At 44.6% G+C, this 26260-nt stretch overlaps 1 protein-coding gene across 8 annotated transcripts in view; it reads left to right on the top strand.

The window, feature by feature from the left end:
• FAM107B (family with sequence similarity 107 member B) overlaps positions 1 to 26260 on the top strand; it is a 160326-nt gene that overhangs the window by 108303 nt on the left and 25763 nt on the right. Inside the window, exons 1-2 of one of the 8 annotated variants that reach the window (XM_042944942.1) lie at positions 21614 to 21658; positions 22360 to 22406. The exons of 4 other annotated variants lie outside the window; for them this stretch is intronic. The gene's annotated coding sequence lies outside the window, so the exon portion shown is untranslated. Of the gene's footprint in view, positions 1 to 3917; positions 3940 to 21494; positions 21659 to 22032; positions 22407 to 26260 lie in introns of those variants that run through there. 3 more of the 8 variants (XM_042944940.1, XM_042944946.1, XM_042944941.1) reach the window with 3 other exon arrangements.

Below are 26260 nucleotides of genomic sequence, written 5' to 3'. Positions count from 1 at the left end.
TTGAACTTGTGGGTTTAACAGAACAGCAGACCTGTATGATACGAGGCTAAATAAAAAGTGACATCTTGTTACAGTTTTGGACATCATGTCTTTGCCAGGGAGAGCGTTCTGTAAGAGGCTGTTTTTCCCCCCTGAAGATTTCTTCAAATGCCCAACCATCTCTGTCATACTCTGGATGAGTTGTACTTTACCTTTTAAAAATATCTTTTGTGTGTCCAGTATGTTTTATCCCCATGTATTTATTCATCCTCTATTCAATGTTTGGGACCCCGATGATTAAATTGTGGAATTTTTTGGAAGATACGCGCTTCTGGTAAAAATGTCACTATTCCATGGACATTATGGGATAGATAAGTATTTTGAAGTATTTCATTTTAGCTAAATAGCACTTGATTTGCAATTGTTTTGCTCATTGCTTTCCCCTTCTCCCTAGTACTTGTGGATAGAAAAAACACACGTGTGCAGGAACAGCAAACCGCTCTGACAGGCTCCGAGTTGAATTTGCTTCTTGTTCCTTGGTGGGATCACGAAAGATTGGGTTCTTGGGTGTCCATCATGAAACCGTTCAGTCTCTGTCAATACCTGTCTGAGACGACAAGGGTTGTAAATACTCTCCTTCATCGTGGTGTAATATTTTCACAGTGGCTTTGACTTGTCTTGCTACCTATTCCCGCACCACACTGCTGCCTGGCACAAATATTTGGTGACAGTGTAATGTTGATAGAGACCAGTAGATCTCTCTGTCCCCTTCCTATACTGGCTTTTGGGTTTTTTTGGGTTTGGGTTTTGTTTTTTGTTTTTTGTTTTTTTGGTAGGTGCATTTGCAATGTCTTTTCTTTGGAGAAAAAAAATATGAGTTACCCTTATTAACATAGGGTTCCTATCTTCCTTGTTCACATTCACATTTATTTATATATAAATCAAATTTTATATATTCTGGCTTAACTTTTGAAAGCTTTACTTTATAAAAGAATTCTCTTTCTGTAGTAATGAAACTAATTTAGAAATATTTACTTGTTGGTAACTGCCTTTGTAGGAAATGAACCTGGTTGGTGGGAGTTTCTGTTCCAGGGTCTGTGTGCTGGTTTTTGAGGAGTTCTGGCTTAACCAGCCTGTGTGGTGGGGGCTGTGCTGGGGCTGTGCTGGGGCTCGTAAGCTACCCTATGAGAATAGGGGCCCATTTTCCTTCATGAAGCCTGGTCTTGAATTAACGAGAGGACGGGGAGAGAGGGCTTGTTTGTGGGCTGTGTGAGGGGTGGCAAAGGGCCCTCGGTTTCCTTCCCAGGCCCAACCTGTTGAGTAACCATCGGATCTCCTGGCACTTGTGAGCTTACTGTGCTTTTTTGTTTGGTTAGTTCTCCTGCCCCACCCAAGGCCTGGCTGAACTCTGTCTTCTCCAGAACTTGAGAGCAAGGTTAGACTGAATAGAAGTACTCGAATTGTTTTTCAGTTGAGGAAGTTTTTCTGCATATATATTTTTGTAAATAAGGCTAAAAAGTTTTTGTTGAAACAGTGTTCTATTATTGAGTCTTTCTGAGCTTCTACAGGACTTAAATCTCCAGATGGTATATACTCTTAATACCTATGCATGCTTGCACATGTGCATAAACACACACACACACACACACACGCCAGAAAACACAACTCCCTGTGACACAGAACAACATAGCCCATATTCTCTCCTTCTCTGTTCCACGGTGATGTGATAACTTTGGCACTTGATTGTCAAGAAATATATTCTGTACTCGGTTTCTGTATTAGTTATTGGCCTCATATCAGTTAAATCCATGAGGATTTTCTGGATTCAGGTAACTTACAAGTTATTAGTGAAATGTGAGAGGTTTAAGGAGAATCTCAGGGTTGGGTGAAGGTTTGAATATCAGAAAAAAATGATTATTTGTGAAACAGACATCTGAGTATTGAGTCCCAAGCAGAAAGGACTTTTAGATAAGGACCAGAGGAACACCTGGTGGAGCTTAGAAAATTACTAATTTCTTTTCTTCAGGATAAATGTGTATACACCACATAGCAGTCTCATTGTGTTAAAGTACACCTGTGCTTGTGTCCCACAGACTTCCTGGGACACCAGCTGCTTTGGAGTGCCATTTAGTATGTCACCAGCAGCCACCCCACACCCCACACGGGGTTACCTCCCACCCTATTCCCTCTCTCCCTGCAGTTACCTCCGTGGGCTCCTGTAGCCCTGGAACTCCAGGGACTTTCCTCTGAGGACTGTCCTGTGCTTCCCCTTCTTACCCTAGATTTTTGCACTTGCCTCGTGCTGTGACTCCTGCTCCGTGATCAGCCTGCTTATCCTCCAGAAGTCTTCACCTCCTGGTCCTAATGGAACCCGGCTCTTGGAGTTTGCTGCTGTCTGTGCCCTGGTGGGCACAGATGGCACCTTCTGCCACACCCAGATAGCGCCCCGGCTCCTCGTGGCTGCTTTCACATCCTTCCTCTCTCACTCCTTGGCCTTCTGGGCTTGCTATGGTTAGTGATCATCTCCTGCCGTCTGTGCAGTCATTTACTAGTCCTAGCTCCAAAGTTTTGGCCCCTGGGCGGCAGTCTCCTGCTCCAGCCTTCAGGAGTTGTTAGAGCTCATCAGTTGATCCCAGTGGCCTCCAAGGTGGGTGACCAGCAGGCCTCATTCGCCTGGGACTGGGGGCTGGGGCTTTCTTCGGGGATCACTTTCAGTTATAGAACCGTCCCAGTTTCCCCAGACACGGGACTTTCAATGCTCAAACTGGAACAGGTGGATCACCCTCAAAGAGTCACTGTCCGAGATCTTGCTAACACGGTGAGCTGCTTTGGGTCTGAAATTTGTAGGCTCCAGAACCTCCAATCCAGTTCCTCTGATGGGCTGTCCCAGGTGACGTCAGATATTTGCCCTTCTGGGTGCACTTCGAGCCCCTTGTCCTGCTCCCACCCTCAGTGTCAGTCACGGTGCCCTTCTCAGCACACCAAATCCCCTTTTCCCTTCTGCCTGCTGTGGGGGCACATCCCAACCCTGGAGGATGGGGCAGCTCACTGTCCCCATGTCTGTGCCTGGACTGCCAGTTTCTGCCAGACCACGTCACAGATGCCGCTGTAAGATCCTGGTCCCCACCTTCACCAGGGACTTAGGCCTGCTAGGAAATTAAATGTTTTCCTCCTCAGCACTCCTGCTCTCCACGGTGGCTCTGTCCAACCTTCTCAACATGCAAATCCCCAACTTTATAGTCAGCTACGTCCCTGCTTGTCCCTCGCTGTCAGCAGACCATCCTTTCACCACTAATAAAATGGTCATTTCCAGGCTGTGCCCTCTTCTTCCCACTGCCCCTCTGCAAATCTGCCCATTCTTGGATCCTTTCTTATTTTTCTGTTGATGGTGCAAGAAGTATCCCCCTCACTTCCTGAAAATCAGTTTCTCTCCCACCTCCTGTTTCCACCTCTGCCCTGGTGTTTCTTTATCATAAGGATTTGCCAATGCTCACGTCTTTCCCGTCTTAAAAACAGAATACAATGGACACCATGAAACCCTTACCTTCCCTGGTGCCCTGCACTTTGGCTACTACTTTCTCTCTCCTTCCCTTTGATGAAACGTCTGGAGAGGATATTCTCCTTTCTGGTTTGTACTTCGTTACCTACTGCTGGATGACAAATTATCATAAATGTAGTGGCTTAAAATGACATGCATTTATTATCTCACCATTTCTGTGGGTCAGGAATCCAGGCCTAGCATATCTGAGTTCTGTGCTTCAGGCTGTGGTCCATGGGTGTACAGGGCTGTGGTCTCATCCGAGGCTCACCTGGGGAAGAATTGCTTCTAAGCTCACGGAGGTTATTGGCAGAATTCATTTCTTTGCAGTCATGGGGCTTAAGTTGCCCTCTGTTCCTACAGGTCCCTGTACTTCATGGTCCATGGGGTTCCACTTACTTCATGGCAGCTCCTGACAGCTGGTAAGAGAGAGACTCCAGCAAGATGTAATAATCATGGGAGTGATAATCCTGTCACTTTTGCCACATCCTGTTGGGTGGAAGTGAGTCACGGGTCCTACTTCCACTCAGAGGGAAGGGGTTGTACTAGGGGATGAGAGGTGGGGGATGAGGTTCATGGGGGCCTCCTTGGTCTCTCCACCACATGCCTCATGTCTCAATTTGCTCATTCCCATTCACTCCTCACACTACTGTATTCCTTTTTTTTTTTTCCCCCTTATCTCCACCACTTTACTGAAACTGCTCTCAGGCAGAATTTGCTACATAGTGTGCTGAGTTTAGTGCAAAATGAGAATGCAGGGTTCCTTGTTCAAAAATTATTAAGAATTTCAAGATGGTGGCAGCAAAGCATGAAACCACGTCCCAGGTGCATGCTCGCGAAGCCAGCCTTGAAGGAAAGTCATCCTCCCTATTGCTGAGTTCAGAGGGTGCTTGCTTGTGCTCTTGATGGACCGCTCAGCAGTTCTTGCTGAACACAGTTTACCACGGCTGAGAACGTGTTCCTCTGTGCAGTAGTTGCCTATCTCTGAGCCCTGGATTCCCTGCTCTTCCTGGGTACTCCCCTTCGGTCTCTTTTGCAGGCTCCTCTGCGCCCATCCTATAGATTGTGGCCTCCCAAGTCCGTGTATCTAGCCTGTTTGTGACTCTCGAGCTCAAGCACTTACGCCAGTGCCTCCTTTACACATTCACTTGCATGTTTTATGGGCATCAGAAGTGCAGCATGTCTAAAACTCCTATTTTCTCTGATCCACCAAGCTTGTTTCTCCATTTTGGTGGCTGGCTTCATTGTCTCCCCAGGTGAGTTTTGATTTCATTATATATAAATCCCTGCCTTTGAGCTCCTTCTTTGTTTTTCTGATTAATCTTAAACTTCTTAAGATCTGTGCTGCCACATGTCCATGAAGGGTTGGCCACCAGGACTGATTTCATCCCGAAGGTCTTCTCGACATCTGCAGCCTGTTGTCTCAGGGTTTCCTGGGCTTCCTCTGTTACTACCCAATGTAGTTCATTGCTGCTGCTTCCTTAGTTAAGTGTCTGCTTCCCCCATTAGCATGTCAACCTCATGAGAGTAGGAACTTCGTTTGTTCACTGCTTTAACCTTGGTGTTGAAGTGTGCTGGGCACCTGCTACAAATACATATTCTAATAATGAAAGAGTATTTAAAATTTTCAATCTGATTTTTTAAAGTGTGATCATTTTGGATTGTCTGGGTGGCTCAGTAGGTTAATCACCTGACTCTTGCTTTCTGCTCAGATCATCATCTCACCGTTGTGAGATTGAGCACCAGGTGGGGCTCCACACTGGGCATGGAACCTGCTTAGGATTCTCTCTCTTCCTCTCTCTCTCCTCATCTCCCTCTCTCCCTCCCTTCCCCCTCTGCCTCCCTCTGCTCTGCTTTTTCTAAAAAAAAGAAAGTTAAAAAAAATAAAGTGTGATCATTTTGTTTCTTTGTAGAAACTGAATGTTACGGAAAAACAGGACAGGGCGCCTGGGTGGCTTCGGTCAGTTAAGCCCCCACCTCTTGATTCTGGCTCAGGTCAAGATCTCACAGGGGCATCTGGGTGGCTTAGTCGATTGAGCGTCTGACTTCAGCTCAGGTCATGATCTCGTGGTTCATGGGTTCGAGCCCCGCATCGGGCTCTGTGCTGACAGCATAGAGCCTGGAGCCTGCTTCGAATTCTGTGTCTCCCTCTCTGCTCCTTCCCCACTCATGCTCTGTCTCTCTCTCTCTCCTTTAAAAATAAATTTTAAAAAACATTAAAAAAAAAAAGATCTCACAGTCTGTTGTGAGATCAAGCCCTGTGCTGGGCCCCATGCCGGGTGTGGAGCCTGCTTGAGATTCTTTCCTTTTGCCTCTCCCTTGCATGCATGTGTGCATTGTCTCTCTCTTTCTCACTCACTCTCAAAAAAAACCAAAAAACAAAAAAGAAAAGCAAGACAGTGGCATAGTAGCCTTGCAGTGCTTGAATATAAGGAATATCTATAGTGCTGTAATCGTTTTGGGGCTTTGGATTGTTGATTAGAAAGTAACATTGTAACAGGAACTAAGTGCATGTTTTCTTATTTCCCTTGAGTTCTGGGCACTGATAGGTGAAAGGGTGTATGTGTGTATAATTTGGTCTGTGGAATTCACAGAATTGCCTGTGTAATTTTGATAAGAGGAAGTAAAAACAGTGTGTGTCAGATACCATCATCTGAATCACTCTGCTCTTACCCAGATGTATTTTGATAGTTTTTTGTCTTATTGTGTTTAACCAGCAAGGGAGAGGTAATTGTCGTTAGAGATCTTACATCTCTGACTTTCTGGGGTCCTGTTTTCCTTGATGTATCTGCTTGAAGAAAGTGTTTGGCAATAGAATGCTGAAATATATTAAGTATCTGGGAGCCTAGTTTTTTAGAGACTAATCGTGGGCCAGGAGAGGAAGAATTCCACCCAATGCAGATAGGATGAATCTCTCAAAAGCCTTGGAGCAATCTCATTTAAGCAGAAATCAGTCACACACAAACAAAATAGTACATGGGTGTATTTGTTAAAGAAGAGCCTTCATTCTACAGCCCAGGATTTTTAAGCTTTTTGATCTCAGGACTCCTTTACGCTGTTAAAAAGTATTTGAGGACCCCAAAGAACTTTTTCTGTTGTAATGTCTATTGATATTTACTTTGTTAGAAATTAAAACTCAAAAAAATAAAAAATGTACTTAAAATGACAAAAATAGCAATACCCTCATTATATCTAACAAATTGGGAAAGGTAGGAGCATTGAAATAACCTTTTCGGATAACTATGGATATTCTTTGATACTTCATTAATATATGACTAGTGGTGGTTTTTTAAAGGTTAGGTACAATGTAGGTTCTGAAACCATAACATAGATCTTTTCCTGGTCTGTTACTTTAGAATTCAGTAGTTCATCTTGCATTCTGAATAGACAGAAAAGGTATAATTAAGTCAGTTACAACACATCTGTATAATGAAATATTATGCAACTATATTTAAAAAGTATTTTATCACAGATGAAATGCTTTTAAATGTAATAAATTGTCTACTCAGTATGATCCTAATTTTGAAGAGATGTGTGTTGTACTAATTGAAAGGAAAATAGCAAAATATGGGAATGTGTCCTGATGCATTCATGGATGATTTTCTTTATACTTTTATGTATTTTCCAAATTTTCTACAATCAGCACATTGCTTCTAAAATCAGGGAAAAAATTAAGGCCTTTTCTTTCTTAAAAAAATTTTTTTTAATGTTTATTTTTGAGAGAGCACAAATGGGAGAAGGGCAGAGAGAGAGGGAGACACAGAATCTGAAGCAGGCCCCAGGCTCTGAGCTGTCAGCACAGAGCCCAGTGTGGGGCTCGAACCCACAAACGGCGAGATCGTAACCTGAGCAGAAGTCAGACACTTAACTGATTGAGCCACACAGGTGCCCCAGGGTTTGTTTGTTTGTTTGTTTTTTAATAAAGAATAAATGTATCTATTAAATGATTTTCCTCATCCCTGGACCACCTTTTACAAGAACCCCAATATGTATAGTTGGAGTGGTAGCAAGATCATTTCTTCCTCTCAAGTTTTTGTTTATTTAACAGAACTGATGTAACCTTTTTGTGGCTATTTTAAGCCTCAGGAATTTAACTTTTTAGTTTAGTGGCAATTAATTGATGTATTAAAGAAACTGTATTTAAGAATTATTCAGGGAAAGTATTGCTGAATTTTATAGCAGGGACATAATTTGCTTTTTCTCATTTCTGTCACACCTCAGGCAAATCCTGTTTCTTATCTAGGTAAATTGGCAAAAGGATCTTGTACTAGGTAATAAAGCTACTGTCATAGTTGAGAAATATCCTGGAAATCAGCGTGTAATTAACCTCTCATTTACTGCCTCTGAGTAGTTTGTCAGAGAGGTGAGTGTGGCGTTTTTCTCTTTACGGTTTTATGGCTGGAAGTTGAAGTGACTTCAGAGAAATGCAAAGGGCAGCCCACATCTGGGGATTAGTTCCCTGCTTACCCATGGATTTAGAAAGGATGTTTGCTCGCTATTATGTCCCTGATGTTGTATTGTCCAAAAATATTGCTGCTTTAAGGCTTTTGTCCTCAGTGTGTGGACAGGAATCCAAATCTGCTGATGGGTCTCTTTTCTGAAAATGGAGGACATTTCTTTGTTTTATGTTGGCATCCTGTTGGCATTTCTTTATGTTCCTTATGATATAATTAAGTGATTATTAGATGTCTACAGAAGCTACGGTGCATCCACGAAGAAGGAAATTAGCAGTTTTGCATCCTCCACTTATCATCTTAAAGATGAGAACATCCCTTTGATATTTCCAGCTGAGCATACAGGTCTGTGGCTTTAGTTAATGTGCTGGTGACGTCTTGCAGTGTTTGCAATCTCTCCAGGGCTGTTTACTAAGGCATAGCCCACTTTAAAGTGTAAACTGTGATGGGAAACTAGTGCCTATTCTAATATTGTTTTACATTAAAAGGCCATTCTATCCTCTGCCTAAAACAGTCGAGAATATTCTACTCGGGGGCATCCTTAATGGTTAAAGTCATCATTAAATTTGGAAATCTTCTAATATCCATCAGATTTTATGAGTTGAACATTTGGGAGGCTAGGGAATGCACTCCAGATATAGGTAGTGATTTCTTCATGTTGTTATTGAAACCGCTGTTTGCACTGCATTTATTTCTCAGATCTGTCGTCATCTTTTGTGTAATAGAGCGGGCTTAGAAGAATTTGCAGGCTAAGTAAGGAAGGAGGAGTGTTGTTTTTACTGTATTACCGTAATCATAAACTTCATGAACTGCAGGGGTGTTTTACCCTTGCCTGCCTTTGGTATCGATGCCAAAATCCTGTTCCTGACCACTTTTCCATCTTCCCTCCTGCTGGCTCCCTGTGCTGCAGCCACCCAGGCCCCCTTCTTGTCTAGTCTCAGCTTTTGCTCATGCTGGTGGCTCTCCCTGGAGTGGATCTCTCCCTACATAGCAACTTCATTCAGATAGTTGCTCAAATACCACTCAGGTGTCTGTTCTTTCCTTAATGAAATCTTCCCTGAATATCCCAAATAGCCCAGCCTTTCATTCTGTTTCCTTCCCTGTGTTTGCTTTCCCTAGTCCTTACTTACTCCTTGATAAATACATATATGGTAAAATCTTGCAATGCAGGTAACTTGTTCTGCAAGCGTTCTGCAAGACAAGCAAACACTTCTAATAAATTTTAATTTGATAAAAAAGTGACATCTTGTAATACGAGTAGTACCTGATGGCAAATGTCACAGGATCACAACTGAGCGAGTGGTTCTTGAAATTCACCTTGATATTCAAGTGCTTTGGATTACAAGCATGTTTCCAGACGAATTAGGCTTGCAAACCAGGGTTTTACTCTATTTCTATTTGCTTGCCCGCCCCGCCTCATGTGGGTTTCATGAGGGCGGGGGCTTTGTTTCCTCTGTTACTACTTCCACATTGTTTAGAATAGTGTCTGGCACTTAACAGGCACGAAATAAATACTTGATGAGTTAAGTTAAGGGAAGAAGGAATTCACCAGATTCTCTGTCATGGACTACTATAAACAGATTGCATTTAATTTCCTGATATCATACGTCTTTTGAAACACGGGATGAAAGGCTTGCTGTGTTATACCTTGATTCAAACTGTGCCAAACACCATCCCGGACAGGCAGTTGATGGTCACATGTTCTGGAACAAAATTAGATGTGAGTGGCCAGATAGTTGTTTATACTCGTGTCTGTCAGTGGCTTCCAGAACACCAGTGTGCTCTGTAGATGGTGCAAATGGGAGCACGAAAAAGCCCGAGAGATTGGAGGGAAGCAGTTTGATTTTTTAATTTTTACATATTTGGACTCTGGAGTAAATACTTTGACTTGCTTTTTAATGCTAGTGTTATGAACAACTTTGATGAGGTTCTTGTTGAAAATTACTGGTGTGTCAGGTATATATGTTGGGCTAAATCGGAGAGTTAGTGACCAAAACAGTTTCCATCAGTGCCTTCCTCCTTCTCAGGGACCTGCTATAGTGGTCATACAGTGTCAGAGGTAAACCACATCTGGATTCAGAGCCCTTTGTTAAACTTGTCCTCGTACCGATGTAGCCTTCTTTCCTGCCATTTATTTACCTGGTGAGTCCTCCTCAATTTGGTCAGGCTGGTGTTGCCATTATTTCTCTTGCCTCTGGGCCCCTTGGTGTCCCTTAAAATATCCTGCTTGGTCGTTGCTGACCCTGCCTGGCCAAACCCTTCTTTCAGGGCTTGCTTCAGTGGGGTGCTCACCCTCTGACTAAATCTGTGTTCCCTGCTGTTTACACAGTTTAGTTCTGAATCAGTATGTGATATTAATGTGTTACAGATCTTCTTTAGTTTTTACCAAAAGACTTTTAAAAGGGACTCTTGTGTATCCTTTGTTTTTCTTTTTTAGATAACATTTCTCTTAGGGGCGCCTGGGTGACTCGGTCGGTTAAGTGCCAGACTTCAGCTCAGGTCATGATCTTGTGGTTTGTGGGTTTGAGCCCCACGTCAGGCTCTGTGCGGACAGCTCAGAGCCTGGAGCCTGCTTTGGATTCTGTGTCTCCCCCTCTCTCTGCCCCTCCCCTGCTTGAACTCTTTCTCTCTCTCTCTTTCTCTCTCTCTCTCAAAAATAAACATTAAAAAAATTAAAAAAAAATATTTCTTTTTTTAAAAGTTTCTTTTTATTTATTTAGAGAGTGGGGGGGGGGGAGGGGCAGAGGGAGAGAGAGACCCAAACAGTCTCCACGCTGTCAGCATAGAGCCTGATGTGGGGCTCAAACTCACAAATTGTGAGATGATGACCTGAGCCGAAATCAAAAGTCAGATGTTTAAGGAACTGAACCACCCAGACGCCCCTCATGTATATCCTTTGTATCCCCCAAGCCTGATAGGCAGTGAAGAAAAGAGAAAATATAAGACCCAGAATGTTGACTGGACAAACTTGACTTTGGGACATTCCAGTCACCCTCTCTGAGGATGTGGGGCCCATAGAGGCACTGAGGAAATAGGGTTTGATTACCTGGATCCAGCCTTTGAGTAGAGCAGTGTGTTGGGTCGTGCCAGTTGAAGCAGAGCATAATGCAACAGAAAACTTAGTCGAGAACTGAATGAGAAGCTGTGGCCTTAAGGGACTTAAGTTCTGTAAGACCGATTGAAATTGCTTGGAGGGACCTTTTCAGCTGCCCCCCACCCTCCTTTTAAAGGGGTGACTTAAATCTCCATGCTGTGGTTTCACTAGAATGGAAGCTCCTTGAGGGCAGGTCTGCCAGTGTCGTCTGCCATGTGTCTCTGGTACTCAGTGCTGGCACAGGAGGTGCTCACTGAAGGGTAGATGGATGGATGGTTGGTTCAGGTGGCTGGTCTTGGGGATGGAGGGAGAGGAGACGAGTGGACAGAATGGTTCTTGCCGCCCTTACCTGCCTTTCCCCTATACATGGTCGTGTTCTAGCCCAGACCCTGTTCTGGGTGTGGCTGATCATGGTTGACTCTCCTTTCATGGTTCTCGACCGGAGCTAGACCCTGGCATTGTTTCTGAAGTGCCACAGGTGATTCCGATGTGCAAGCCAGGTTTGTAAATCACAGCTGTGGAGTGTTTGAAGGGAAATGGAGGTTAAGCCATTCCAGTGGGTTCACATGTAAATAAGCAAAATCAGCATGTCCTGTTGGGGAATGTGTTATTTTGCTGCTCTTTAGTTGGAGCTGTACAACTCAGTAGGTTGAAGTGTTTTTTTCCCTTACATCTTCATCTGCTACTTTGGGCTGCCTTTCACATTTAGCTCTTGGCAGCTTAAGAATTGAAGCTCTTTGGGCATACTTTTATTATACCTGGCGCAACATACTATTAAGGTGTTGAAGGGTTTTTAAAAATTCAGCAGCAAAATGTAGGTGGTCTCCAGCTCCAGACACTGAATGTACAATCTCCCTGCCCAGTGCCCCTCCCATACCCAGTTTTCCAGTCCCCCCGCTGTTCTCCCCACAAGTGTACCTGTGAGCAACTTGGACTCTTGAGTTCAGAAAGGGACGACTGTAGATAGGAAAATCGCAGTCAGGTGTACTGTTGCCAGTGGCCTGCTTCATTTAATCATTTAATTATCATCCTGGACACTTCTTGAAATTTCCACCTGATTTTGGTCATGTTCGGGCTGTGTATTAATTCAAACTGTACTTTGTGAACAAGTAACTTTTTATAAGTTACACATTTTAGGATCTCTAGGAAGGTCAAGGAGTTACTTTATCTTTTATATCTCAGGCTGAAATAGTTCAGGTGACTCATTACCTTCGGACTTCTGAAAGCTAGAGAGAGCAAACTGGAGTTTGGAAAGAGGTTTGCATCTGCATGTAAGAGGTTTGCACGTTTGATCGTGTGCGTGGGCACACTTAGATGCTCACACACTTGTCGTAGGCTGGGTTGGAAAATAGTTCCGGACTGTGTGATGAATGGCAAAGTGGTAGAGATGCATGAATGGGGGGTTCAGGGAAGTGGGAGATGCTGAGGAATAGGAAGGCCAGCTGGAAGAATTAGGACAGAATTAGCTGGACTGAGGCCGAGTGGGTCAAAAGATGGAATTGTCTTTTTTTCCTAAAAACTTAGCAAATAATGGCCTGGTTCCAAAATGAGAAGAGACAGCACTGCCTGGTCTCTTTCCCCTGGGAGTGGACTTCTCTAGGAGGGAAAGAAGCCGGCTGTGGTACTGAAGAAGCCAAGGCTCTGGCCGAACCCCCACTGGGCTGACCCACCTCTTCCTGTTGCATGACCTTGAGCTAGTTGCTAAGTGTCTGTGCCTCAGTTCCTACTCTGTCGGTGGGCGTGAAAATACCTCCCTCATGGAACTGTCTTGGAGGTTACATGAGATGAAATACACGGTGTTTGAACGGTGCCTGGAACGTAGTAAGGACTGAATAAATGTTAGTAGTAGGAGTATTTCTGTGGATTACCTGAAACCAAACCATCACTGATAATACAGTTTCTACTACCCATTTCAAATGATTTTTTTTTAATCCCATTTGAATCAAGACATTGCAGGAGAGCACAGACCCAACCAAGGGTGGGTATTTAGTAGAGAGAAATAGAGAAGTTAATTTAGCCCAGTACCAGTGACTACAGTTTTTTTTCTTCATCATGACCGATTTAGGACAAATAAAAAGGTTTCTGGGCTGCATCTTTTCTCCATGCAAAATTTATTGAGATACTGAATTAGTTTAAGAGATGATGGTTGAGCATTTAGTATATTCTAAGCCCTGGAGATACAGTGGTGTACAAGAGAAATGGCCCTGGCCCTCAGGTGGCTCTGTATCTGGAGGGGAGATGATCGAGTAACCTGTGTCCAGCACTAGATAAACAGGTCCAGACTGTGAGAGGTGGGACCCGAGCTCAGGACAGAGACTGATGGTGGAGGAACCCCGGTTAGATGGGGTGATCTGGAAAGGTTTGGGTAGAGGTTAAAAGGGTGAGAATGAGCCAGTGTGGGGAGAAGGTGGGATGGGTTGGGAGGAAATGCTGTTGGGTGGGGGTGATGGCCTGTGCGAAGACTCAGCCAGGTAAGAGTTAAAGGATGGCCAGTGTGGCTGGAGCGCAGGGAGCGAGGTGAGTTTGGAGCCTGGGGTGTGGTGAGAAGGAGTCCCTGGTCCAGTCAGGGGGGGAGTGGGGGCCGCTGCCAGGGGTTCCGAGAAGCTATTGTGCAGTGACCCGACCTAATTTACATTTTAGGATAACACTTGGGAAGAAAGTCAATTCTTGGTGCAGGCTTCCTGCTCTGGCGTTTTTCTTTTTAATAATGAACCTCTTGGTGCTACTTTTTTAGCCACGGAAATGTTGGTATCTGGGTGTGTCTGACAAGTGCAGTGCTGGGATGGCCTTCTCCGATTTTACCCTGAAATTGCACTGCCGCCAGTACAGCGAGGCCGGTGGCCGTGGCCCACACGTACCCTACAGACTGCAGTCTGGAGGAACACACAGTGAGTCGCTAATCAAGCTGGAGGTTCTGCACAGCTTTGTTGTGTCAAGAGCAGAACTCTCGTGAGTCAGGGCTGTGACAGATGAGAATATTGTGACCCGGCTGATACCTGGCAGGCTGAGTGCTGACTGGTGTATTTCCTTTTTCAGTCAGAGCATCCTGGCGGAGCCAGGAGCAATTCAGAAACTCTGTGATCAGCACCTGTAGATCTGTGCTTTTGGGAGGAGTCACCACGGACTACTTTATTGTAGATCTCTGAGATCAAATAACTGACTTTCACATCAATTCTGATGACAGGGAAGGGCTCTTTGGAAGGCCATTTGAAGTAATGGTTATTAATCAAATAGTGCTCCCCCCCCCCCCCCCCCCCCCCCCCCCCCCCCCCCCCCCCCCCCCCCTTGAGTAGTGAGAAAGGAATGTAATGTTCTTTTACTGCAGTTTACTTTATCTTGCTGCCTGATCACCTCAGACTATTGAAAACCCCAAGGTGGCAATGAGGGGCTGCATTTCATAGCCAGGCTGTGGTATGCATTCCTTATGGGTCATAGGTCGTTTAGGAGTCACCCTATTTGTATTATAGCTGCAGATAGATAAAGAGCAGATTTCTCACGTTTCCTGGCTTGGGGGGGATAGGGGAATGTGTGTGGCTTTGAAAAGTCTGTCTCATGGAGGCTGTGTTGCCCAGTGCATTGCATTGCATCGTGTGTGTGTGTGTGTGTGTGTGTGTGTGTGTGTGTGTGTGTGTGTGTGTGTAAAAAGTCTCAGGTTTAGATCAGACTGCCCCAGAACCTCTGATCTCTTGGTTCGGGGCTCATAGGTGATGAAACTGATCCTGAGGGGCATGAACATTTTCTGAATGCATGGAGCCTAAGGGATGGCAGACCCAGGAACAGGGCCTGGCATTTCTGAGGTTTGGACCTGTGCTCTTGGACCTGTGATGTTTAGTTAATTGTAGGGAAAAGGGGCAATGACAGATTTAGTAAGGAAATAATACACAATTATCCCAAGTCACGGAGTCGAATATTTCTGTCTCTGCAGTGAACCATTTTAAGAGAAAACAAAGTTTGTTTCTTGCTAATGAGGTGGAAATAGAACTTATCTTAAAATAAGCACAAGAGGCAAAATAAAAGATTAAAGACAAAATCTAGGATACTTTGTATGTTTATCTTATAATCAGGCATTAAATTATAACTTCAGTAGGAGTGACATTAATGATTCTAAGCTCACAGTGTAATCAGTCCTTCATTTCCTTAAAATAATAGGTGTATTAGTAAACTACTTTTGTTAGATAATATTATTTAATCTGGCAGTTAGTTTCATGGTTAATTTTTTGCCGAAGCCTGAAAACAAACTTTTTATCTCCTGAGATTATTAAATAGTTTTGTAGTAACAATGTCTTGTTTTCTGAACATTCATAAATTCAATTTATGTCATTTAGGGTTCTGGGTGCTTTTTTTCCAGGTGACACTGTTGGTTGTATTTCCCTTTGGTTTGACAAACTAGTGATATCTTAATTCTCAGAAGTTGGTTTTTATAATAGTTACAGAAGTATAAGGTGAAACAGAGGTAAAATGCTAACTCCTAGTCTGAGCAGGCATTGTCTGCTGTTGCTACAACAACAAATTGAGCGTCACGTTTGTAGCTGACTTGTTATACCATAGGAGCATACGTACCTACCCAGTTACTCTATATTTACTTTTAAAAATGGTCTGATTTCAGTAATCGGGTCATGGTGTATCATTGGCCTGTCTTTCAACAACTTGGTTAAATTAACTTGATTGTAGTACTCTGGTTATGTCCTTTGAACAGCCTGTCAGTGCCTCTGTTTACCCACCTTTTTTGTGTGAAGAACTGGAGGGGAGGGCATTTGCCAACTAATGTGGAAAGAAAGGAGAAGGTAACCCGATTTTGAAAAATTCTGTCGACACTGACTAGCTACTTGGTACCGGTACTTCCTGTTTCCAAAACCAATGTTAATGCAATCCTGCTTTGCATTGTGTGGTGGTTTATTGCCCTCAGCAGAATTCCTGGCATATTTGAGGCCCTGCCCTTTTATTTCTGCCAGATCCCCCAGCCACAACTGGCCTAGTCCATTCCACACCGGCACTACCCGCCTGGGCTCCCTCCTGCCTTCATGCTGTCAGTGGTAAAATGAGCATAACCCGGAGGGTTGTTCCAGCACACTCCTGCTATGCTGTCTGAGTCCCAGCCTCTGTGGCTTTCAGCCTGTCACTGTCTTGGCTCTGAATTAAGCCTGACAACTTTGCTCGTCTTATAAACGTTAGATACCCCCGCCTTCTTTCCTTCAGTAAATATACTCATGATCCAGGTTACGTTGCTCTGCCCTCCAGTACATATTTCCTAAGGTCAGTGAAAGGTATTTGTGGGGGAGGTGTGTCTGAGGGGGTGGGGCAGTGAGAGGGGAGAAGAAAAAGAGAAAACGTTTGTAACTCTGAACAGGTGAAGTCGGCTTGCGTGAGACACCCTGTGCCTTGTGCTGGGGCAGCTGTGTCACTGGATCTTGGTGGTGATGGGTCCTTATCTGACAGGCAGGAGGTGTTAATCCATACAGCGGCCCTGAGAGGGAAAGATAAGGAAACCTGGGGCTCAGAAGGCAACCCCCACGAAGGTTTTGGGATGAGTTGGGCTGTGTTTGAATTCTGGCCTTCCCATGACTCACTGTATGAGCGTCGGCAAGTTTCCTAGTTTCTCTCTGGTCCTCCGAACCTGCCTCAGAGTTTTGTTGTGAAAATTCAGTGAGTTGGTGGGTGTGCACATCTAGGACTGTGCCCCGCCCACTGTTCATATTTATTGAGCAATTATTTTAAGTGTTTTTATTGTTGGACTAAGGTCACACAGCTAATGTGTGGTAGAGCTGGTTTGAGTTTCTCAGACTCTAGAGCTTAACCTCCTTCTGCTGTTCCCTACTGCCCTTACTGTTGCCTTTCCATCTTTGACCGGGAAGAGAAATAGATCAATTCTAGTTTCTCCCTTACATTTTCTGACCCGTTTCCTCTGTGGTGGAGCTAAATGGCCTTTGTTTGGTTCTGGGTCCCCGGGACTGCAGCCCTTCCTCTTACTCATTGTTGACTTTAGCTCCCTGTGTAGCATTTTGTTCTGCCTCTTAAGAGATTATGCAAATAGAATTACTGTTTTGGTATTAAGAAACATATTATCTGAGTTACACTGTCATTTTTAAAAAATAGGCAAATGGCATTAAAGTATTGATGTACTATATAATTTTATTTGTGGGTAGAGAAATTATTGAAACTTTTTATTTTATTAATTAATTTTAGTGTTTTATTATTTATTTTTGAGAGAGAGAGAGCGTGCACAAGCAGCGGAGGGGCAGCGAAGGGGACAGAGGATCCAGATCCAAGGCGGGCTCTGTGCTGACAGCAGTGAGCCCATGTGGGACTCGAACTCATGAACTGCAAGATCATGACCTGAGCCGAAGTCAGAAGCTCAGCTGACTGAGCCCCCCAGGTGTCCCTGAAACTGCTTGTTAAAAATATTTTAAAAAGTTGGGAAAATACAATACTTCCTCTCTTGCCCATGTTCTGTCATAAGCAGGGAAAAAGACTTACCTAACCAGGAACAGATAGAATTCTCTAAGAAATCTTTAGTTTGTCTTCCTTTACTCATTCACACACAGCTAGAAGGATGTGAAGTTGTTCTTTAGTGACTGGAGTCAGGATAAAGATTAGGCAGAAGAGAGGTGATGACTCTAGTATCAGTAATACTCTTCCAAATAAAATTTTGAAAAGGTAATGGATTTTAAGTGTTTTCTATTTGGAAGGGATGATGACAGTTGGCATACAGCAGCTCATCCAATTTACATTTTCAGATGCCTTCTCCGGTCTTGAGAGTGCTGCTAAATTGTAGCAAGTTCACGTAAATGAGTCAGGGCAGGATTTCTCAAGCTGCGTCCATTAGTGGGTTATGAAGTCAATTTAGTCGGTCACAACCAGCATTAGAAAAAAATAAAACAGTGAAAACATCAGAGTGTACAGCATATAGCAAAGGCAGTGTATTGCTTCTGGAAACTTCTACTTCAGCTGATTTTAGTGCGGGTGTTTATTGGGTTACTCTATAAAGAGGATTACAGACAGAAGTTTGAAAGCCATTGATTTGAGGTAGTTTAGAAAGTTTATTAACTTTAGAGGAAGTCTGATAGTACATAGAAGGAAAATGCTTATAACTCTCTTTAACATTGGTTTTTGTATATTGCTATCAGATGTAAAGAAATTTAAGAATGGTAACAGATCTTTTCTATAACTAATATATTTTATTTAAACTTTCTTAAAAATTTCTTTATTTTTTAAAGTTTATTTTGAGAGAGAGAGAGAGTGAGCAGGGGAGGGGCAGAGAGAGAGGGAGCCTGTCAGTACAGAGCCTGATGTGGGGCTCCATCTCATGGACCCCGAGATCATGACCTAAGCCGATATCAAGAGTTAGATGTTAACTGACTGAGCCACCCAAGTGCCCCAAAACGTTTTTTTTTTAAATGTTTATTTATTTTGAGAGAGAGAAGAGGGGGAGGGGTTAGAGAGAGGGGGGAGGGAGAGAATACCAAGCAGGCTCCTTACTGTCACCTCAGAGCCCAACACGGAGCTTGATCTCACAAACCATGAGATCATGACCTGAGCTGAAATCAATAGTTGGATGCTTAACTGACTGAGCCAGCCAGGTGTCCCTAGTACTAATACATTTTATAAAGAGCAAATGAGGTTTATGACTTCATTTCTGAAGATTCATGGATAAAATTAGGAAAATAAGGTCATTAGTGTCCTTCCTAATATGTCACACGTACCATTGTGTTTGCAGATTTTGTATTATAAACTGAATTTGAAATCTTAGCTATTTTGGTCCCAAAAACTTGGAATCGTGTTCATTTTGACATCTGTAAGATTACAAACTTTATAAAGAGTATTTATTTCCAGATTTTGAACCCTGAATTGCCTTGCAAAAATTTTGAAAAAATTACCTCATTTTTCATGGTCCTTTAGTATACTCAACTTTGAATACTTAATCTAAGTAGGTAAAGCTGTCCTATCCTTATTAAGCTTTTCAGATAAGTTTTTACCACCCCCCCCCCCACTCCCGTCAAGGCATAAGGGAAGTTAGCTATCGTGATACATCTGTAGTTTCTTGATAATGATTTTATAATTGTTCTTCTGGAAGCAATTAATGATTTCCTTTATAACCAGCTGTAAGTAAAGGACAGGTTTTCATTGTGAATGTGATGATATGTCATTTGTCCTTGCCCTTCTCATTGAATTAAATTACAGTAGCTACTATTCGTGTGGATTTAAAAACAGATACTGTTCAAATCAAGTTCTGAAGTTCTTGACAGGGGCTCTGAGAACTGGTGGGAGGTTTCTGGATGCTGAGTTCTTGAGTAATGAATCCTCTTGCAACGAGAGAAAGGAAAACATTTAAAACCTGGGCAACTTCAGGGAGAGAGAAGCAGAGTTCTCCATCTTATGTGGAACTAGTGTTGGGCAGAGCATTTACTGTTACCAGCCTGTCCTGTTCTTTTTCTTAATCAGTATTGCAGGTGTAGGATATAAGTAGCTTGACGGTATGGCAGGGTTGGGGAAAACACCATTTGACTGTGGTATTATTAGGTAGTAATAGATTTGACTGAAATGCCAGAGTGAGTGATGGAGGATATGTTAGTACTTGGGGGCTGGCGGGGGCGGGGGGGGGGGGGGGGGCGGTGTAGACAGTGGTAAGTGGTTTGAGTTTTGCATAGTTGCATGCGGGGGAAGAAGGTGTGATTTACCTTGAGAATTTACTTGAGGGTAGACACTACGAAGTAAATAGGAGACTATTGCAGTAGTCATAAATTGGTCTTAAAAGCATTCTGTTTGAATGATGAATGGACTCTCTCAAGTTCTTTAGGATCTGGATTATGACTTAAGTATCTTTTTCTCACTACTAAAATTAAGTGATTATTTCTCTAAGGCCTCTACTCCAGAAATACATGCATTATTGAAATCCTGAATATTTTCTAAAACAGCCTCTGGGGAGCTTGGGTGGCTCCGTCTGTTGGGCATCCGACTTCAGTTCAGGTCATGATCTCCCGGTTCATGGGTTCAAGCCCCGCTTCGGGCTCTGTGCTGATAGCTCAGAGCCTGGAGCTCGCTTTGGATTCAGTATCTCCCTCTTTCTCTGCCCCCCACCCCCCTTACGCTCTGTCTCTGTCTCTCTCAAAAATAAATATAATCATTAAAACAAAACAGAATAGTGAGCCTCCTTCCTATTCCAGTAAGACTAAAGGCCGTTACACTTTTTAGACATTGCGGCACCTAAGGTCTGCTCTTGTAAATGCTGGCCGCTTGTTTTTAGGCTTTCATTTTCCTGTGTTCCTGGTTTGCCAAGGAGGTTGCTCTGATTTTTTCCCCATTCTCACTTTGAAAGCTTTCCTCTGCCCGTTAACTGTAGGCAGAGATAGTCAAGGCTTCGGAGTAGCCCCGTGGGGGACGCCGTGTGCCTGTGACATGGGGTGACCGAAGTAGTGGCCTGTGGGAAGTAAGATGCTTTCTGGAGCTGGGGGCACCGTGTTCTGTTTTCCTGTGACTCCGCCACAGCCGTGGGAAACATAAGGGTTGGGGTCTTAGAATGACAAGCTTCCGGAGGGAACTGAATTAATCCGCAGAGTTCAAGCAGAGCAAGCTAGGAGGCAGAGTAGTCTACTCCCTTGCTCCAGGGCCCACACCCACTACTAATGTGTTTACATTTGAACCCTTGCCAAACTTCCCCCCCCCCCAACCCCTGCTGCCCCCCAGTTTAAAAAGGGAGCTTTTGTGTAGGGGGAAAAGCTAAGGATAAAAGGGTTTCCGTCAAAAAGTCTCCTGCCTTTGTTGCTTATGGCAGCTTTTACTCCTGATGCTGTGAGGACTACACACTTCTAAGAAACTAGCGTTGTTGTGGTTTCCCTTTCAGCTTTGGAGCCCACGACTGACCTCACCCAGAGGGGCCCAGCGAGCCTCTTGTCAGGATGTGTTCGCTCCGGCTGCCATAACAAAATACCACAGTCCGGGTTTCATAAACGACAGACGTGTCTCTCACGGTTCTGGAGGCCGCCGGTCCAAGATCGGGTGCTGGCCGACTTGGTTCCTGGTGGGGACTCTCTTCCTGGCTTGCGGACGGCTGCCTTCTCACTGCCCTCACACGGTGGAGGAAGAGCGAGATCTGGTGTCTCTTCCTCTCACAAGGACGCTAATGTCGTCATGGGGTCCCGACCTCATGGAGGCCCTGCCTTCAGGTGCCATTATCCTGGGGGATAGGGCTTCACCATATGAATATGGGGGGGAGAGGACACATTCAGCCCATAACAGTCTTGTGTGTGACAGAATTGACTGTTCACGCGACAGACCTCGTGCTCCCCTCCCCCCTCCGCAATGCCGTCTTCCCGTTTTCCCAGTTTCCGTTGTGTCTCTGGTGATCACATGACCTCGTTCTGGCCAATCGGGAGCAGGGAGACCCCCAGGGGCTTCTGGGAGTGATCCTCCCCCCCCCCCCCCCACCCGCCCTCGACGGCGGGGGAGACTGCCGAGCGGGAGGCTTACCCAGCCGCGTCTCCTCCTGGAGCTGCCGTGTGGGGCTGCCGAGGCGGAGCGCCACAGTGAGAGCCCGGGTCCCCGATGACGCCACTGAGCGTCGGAGCAGCCCCGAGGCATCTGACGCCAGGTCCCTGTGTGAGTTACAGAGGAGCCCGTGGTTTCAGCTGCTTTTAGTCGGGCGCCGTCCCGTGTGCCCCAGAGCGCCCTCACTGATGTGCGCGTAGCCCTCAGAGGGAACCTGGAGTCGGAAGGAAGTGGTCTTAGGAAGACCCTGCCTCTGAGACGTGCGTGCGCCCCTCGCCCTCCAGACGCTGCCTTTGCGGCGTGTGCCTGTGTCCCCCGCCCGGCTGCGAGCTCCAGACGCGGCGGCGAGCGCGGCCCCCTCCCTCTCCTCGGGGCCTGAGGCGAGGCCCACGCGTGGGAGGGACGGGGTGGAAGTGCACGGGAGGAAACCCGGGGCCCCGGGCCTGCTGACAACAGGTGCTTTACTATTCCCGAAGGTCTTGGTTGTGGTGGCTTCCGCAACAAGACCGGCTGATGTTGTTCGCGGAAAGCCCAGGAGGTAACCTGAAGAGGAGCCAAGTGGGAAAACAGGCTTTAACTCAAGGTACCTGGGCCACGTGCATAGCAGCTCTCGGGGGCTGAGTTCGAGCCAGACGATCCTCTCAAGAGCCAGACGGGAGACGTGCCCCATTTTCCTTGTGGAAGCAGGAGTCGAATAAAAGTCAACTTACATTCTTATAATTGTGGAACATTCTAACCATTCAGAAAAACACGTCATTGTAACGATTGTTTTTGGCCCGAAGTTCTCTCTCCCCGCCCCCCTATTTTTAAAGGTGAAAAGTGAAGTTCTCCAGACAAACTCTATCAGCGAAAGGGTAAGGTGAGTGATCGGAAGCCAGGGCACGTTCTCCCATAGAAACACATCTGTTGGACGCACATGTGGCCGAAATGTGGCAGACTGGAGATGAAAAGTTGGAGATGAAAATGATAGGATTACGGGCTGTCATTTTATCAGTAAGGAAGCAGACCCGGGAGAGTGATGTCGGGATTTATAGGTTTGTGGGCCTTTTATTTCAGGTTCTTTTTCCTCTACCACTTGTTAGTGTAACTTACTAAGACAAAGCGTGTTGAATGCCCTGAGCCAGCAACCACCAGGATTAGGTATAGTCCCATCAAAGTGGGTTCATTTAACTCGCTGATGTAGACAAATGTGGTCCAGAAGAATGTTGGGATTCTCTTGGAAAGCAGAGTTGGGTTTATGCTTGAGCTGCTTGTTTTGAAGGCGGGATTGGGGAATGGGGCCAGACCTGGGTTGGATGTGGTCAGGAAGCAGGCACAGTCCAGTGATGGGGTGTACCGACAACCCTTATCTAGGAGGCAGCACGTGAAGGTGGACTGAGAGCTGTCACTTAGGAAAATGTTAGCAGTCCCACCTCTTAGCGAGATAAGAGGGATGTCTTGTCGTGTTTCCGGTGGCATTGTGGGCCTGTGTTCCATTCTGAGCATACTTTACGTTCTGGTGGCAGTATTGGGGACGGCTTATAAGGTTGGTCTTTTGTTTCGCCAGTTGTCAGTAGGGCACATTTTCACTTCTCCAGTAGTTTTTTAAAAAATTTTATCCTAAATCCTGATAGTTGACGAAGGGTGGGATTTGACAGAGGATGGGAAGGTAAATGGGGGTCTAGAGGGGATGTCCGAAGTTACTGCGTCTGAGCAGTCACTGGTGGTGGTTGTTGTTTACATTGTAGTTCACCGCTAATGTATCAGGTCAACAAAAGGGGGGGGGGCAAACATAGTTTTCTCCTACCTTGAGAGGATTTTTTTTTTTTTTTTAATCACCACAATGAATTTGTACTTTTTTGAAATCTGGCAGGATACCAAAGGAGGTAGAGTCTTGGTGCCGTTATTAAAGCATACTTGTCATTTAAACGTGCTATCCAGTTATTGATCAAGAGGCAGTGTTCATGGTGGTGTTAGTGATTGTGCCAAATCAGTAGAAAATGTAGAAAATGAACTGACAAAGTTGAGTAGAGTCGTCAGAAGTGAGAGAGCCAATGTGGAACACAGTGTGGACCAGTCGGATACTGGTTCTGGCCCAGGCATTGCCCCTTTCTCTGTGAGCTTCGCCAAGCCATTTTACTTTCCTGGGCCTCAGTTTCCTTATCTGTTAGTAATGAGGAAGTTGGAAAAATGGTCTCTCGTGCTCCTTTAAAGTTTTTGTCACTAAGTCCTTTTAAAGATAGTCTTCTGGGGCGCCTGGGTGGCGCAGTCGGTTAAGCGTCCGACTTCAGCCAGGTCACGATCTCGCCATCCGCGAGTTCGAGCCCCGCGTCAGGCTCTGGGCTGATGGCTCGGAGCCTGGAGCCTGTTTCCGATTCTGTGTCTCCCTCTCTCTCTCTGCCCCTCCCCCGTTCATGCTCTGTCTCTCTCTGTCCCAAAAATAAATTAAAAAAAAAAGTTGAAAAAAAAAAATTTAAAGATAGTCTTCTGTTTTGAAAATACTTGGTTAGTTGGTCCAAGTCATAAATTTTATGAAACTATTATTCAGCTCTTGAAGACAGGAATATTTGAGGGCTTTGAAAACTAGTCCAGCTGGACATTTTTTCTGTTCTGTGTAGTTTCCTTCCTCTCAGGAGTGATGAGGCCTAAATCAACCATCTTCTCAGTCCGTTCCCTTTGTAGTTTCCTGAAATGAATGACCGAGGTGTTTCTTCCTTAGAAAATAATACACAATAAAAGTGCTGAGGGAGGTCTCTTTTATTTAGAAACTCGCAGTTTGGGAATAAAATCTGGTAGCATTTTTTTTTCAAATTTGAATTTGTGAATATAAGATAGCATAATACAAAAATGTGTTATGTGTGAATTTTGAAATAACGCGGAAGCCAGAAGAGAAAAAGAAATTAATCAAAAGTTGCATAATTCTGTAAATGGTAAACCACGTGGTTTGTAAAGCGTGTGTATGGGATTGCCACGTGGCAGCTTCCTTTTAGCTGGTAACAGAAGGGCCTTCTATATTTAGTCTGTATCATGGTCAGCGTTAGCTGTGGCTGGTGGGCATTGAGGTTTCTGCCATTGTGGGCTGGTATTTAATGTAGAGATCTTTTTATAGCCTTCAAAGATGTCAGGCAGGTACTCACCACGAGGTATGTTAATGGAGGTGCCAGTGATGGTGTCAAAATACCCCCACTCCGGTCAGGAGCTTTTTGTAACAGAAGTGCTAAAACACAGCGAAGAAGAAAAACCAATAGGTGGGATGCATCAGGCTGTTAATTTAAGGGAAAGAGCACTGTGCACACTTCCAAGTAGGAGTTCACCTGGGGAGGCACTAGAGCAAAGTGGTTCAAAAGCATGGACTCTGGAGGTAGCTGTGTGATGCTTCCACTTACTAGCCTTTTAGCCTTAGGTGAATTAGCTAGCTTCGGTGCGCCTCAGTGTCTCCGTCCCTGCAACAGGGGGAATTTCAGTATCTTACCCCAAAGGTTGTGTGGCACATAGTGAGCAGGAAAGCATAGACTGCTGGGCCTGCCTGCAGCTGTCCTGATTTAGTCTCTCAAAGGCTGGGCATTTGCATTTAGCAAGTTCCCTGGTGGTGCTGATACATCTGATCCTGCACTACACTTTGAGTAGCTCTTGTACACGCAGACGGGCATACTAGAAAAGGGGGCATACTGTTTTGGAGCCTGATATTTTTTTCCTATTTGATATATTGTGAATATTTCCAATTTTATTGTGCATTCTAACAATATGATGTTTAAGTCCGTTAAGTCCATTATCCCATTATTAGATATTTAAGTAGTTTCATTTTTAAGTTGATTTATTTTGAGAGAGAGCGAGAGAGAGCACGAGTGAGTGGGGGGAGGGACAGAGAGAGAGGGAGGGAGAGAATCTCAAGTGGGCTCTGAGCCCGATGAGGGGCTTTAATCTCACAAACTGAGAGATCATGACCTGAGCATGAGTCATGAGCATGAGTCTTGCTTTGAGACCTTGACTCAAAGCAAGAGTCAGATGCTTAACCAACTGAACCATTCAGGTGTCCCAGGTGGTTTCAAGGTTTGTTTGTTTGTTTGTTTGTTTGTTTTGCTATCATAGATCATAGATAAATATTCTTATACATTCTTGTCTACATCTCTGATTATTATCTTGGAGTAAATTTCTAGAAGTGAAATTATCAGGTTCCAGGGTGTCTTTGTGTTAAAGCCTTTTGCCACAGACTGCCAACAAATTCTTCAGAAAGGCTGCTTCTTCAGCAGCACAAGTTTATCTTCTTACAAGTGGTCCATGAGAGTAGATGCTGGTTTTCTAAATGTAGGGGAATGAGGAGAAAAAACTGTTAATAACTTTATAAAAGTCACAGGTATTTGGGATTTGGTGGGAATAAGCAAGAAGAATATCTATGGATTTATAGAGAAGACAAAGACGTGTTAAGAGAAACTAGCTGGTAGGGGAGTAAGGTCAACTGTGGCATAATTCCACTGTTGTTTTTAGGGGTCAGACTTGAATTTATTCATTTATGGTACAATACGTACTTGATATAGGAGACTTTATGCAAAGAGGAATAGTTTTTCGATTTTATTTATCCTGTATGGTACAGGTCTCTTTGTTCACTGTGATATTTCAGAACCCCCCTCCCCACCCCCCCCCCCCCCCCCCCCCCCCGATTTGGAGTTTTGGTCTAATAAAGTCTGGCCCATGCTCCATTCCTATGTGGACCTCTCTAGCCCTGGGCCAGGCAGT

This window comes from Panthera leo, chromosome B4 (assembly GCF_018350215.1).
Source record: "Panthera leo isolate Ple1 chromosome B4, P.leo_Ple1_pat1.1, whole genome shotgun sequence".
Lineage (NCBI taxonomy): Eukaryota > Metazoa > Chordata > Mammalia > Carnivora > Felidae > Panthera > Panthera leo.
This window is presented reverse-complemented; position numbering and strand designations above follow the sequence as displayed.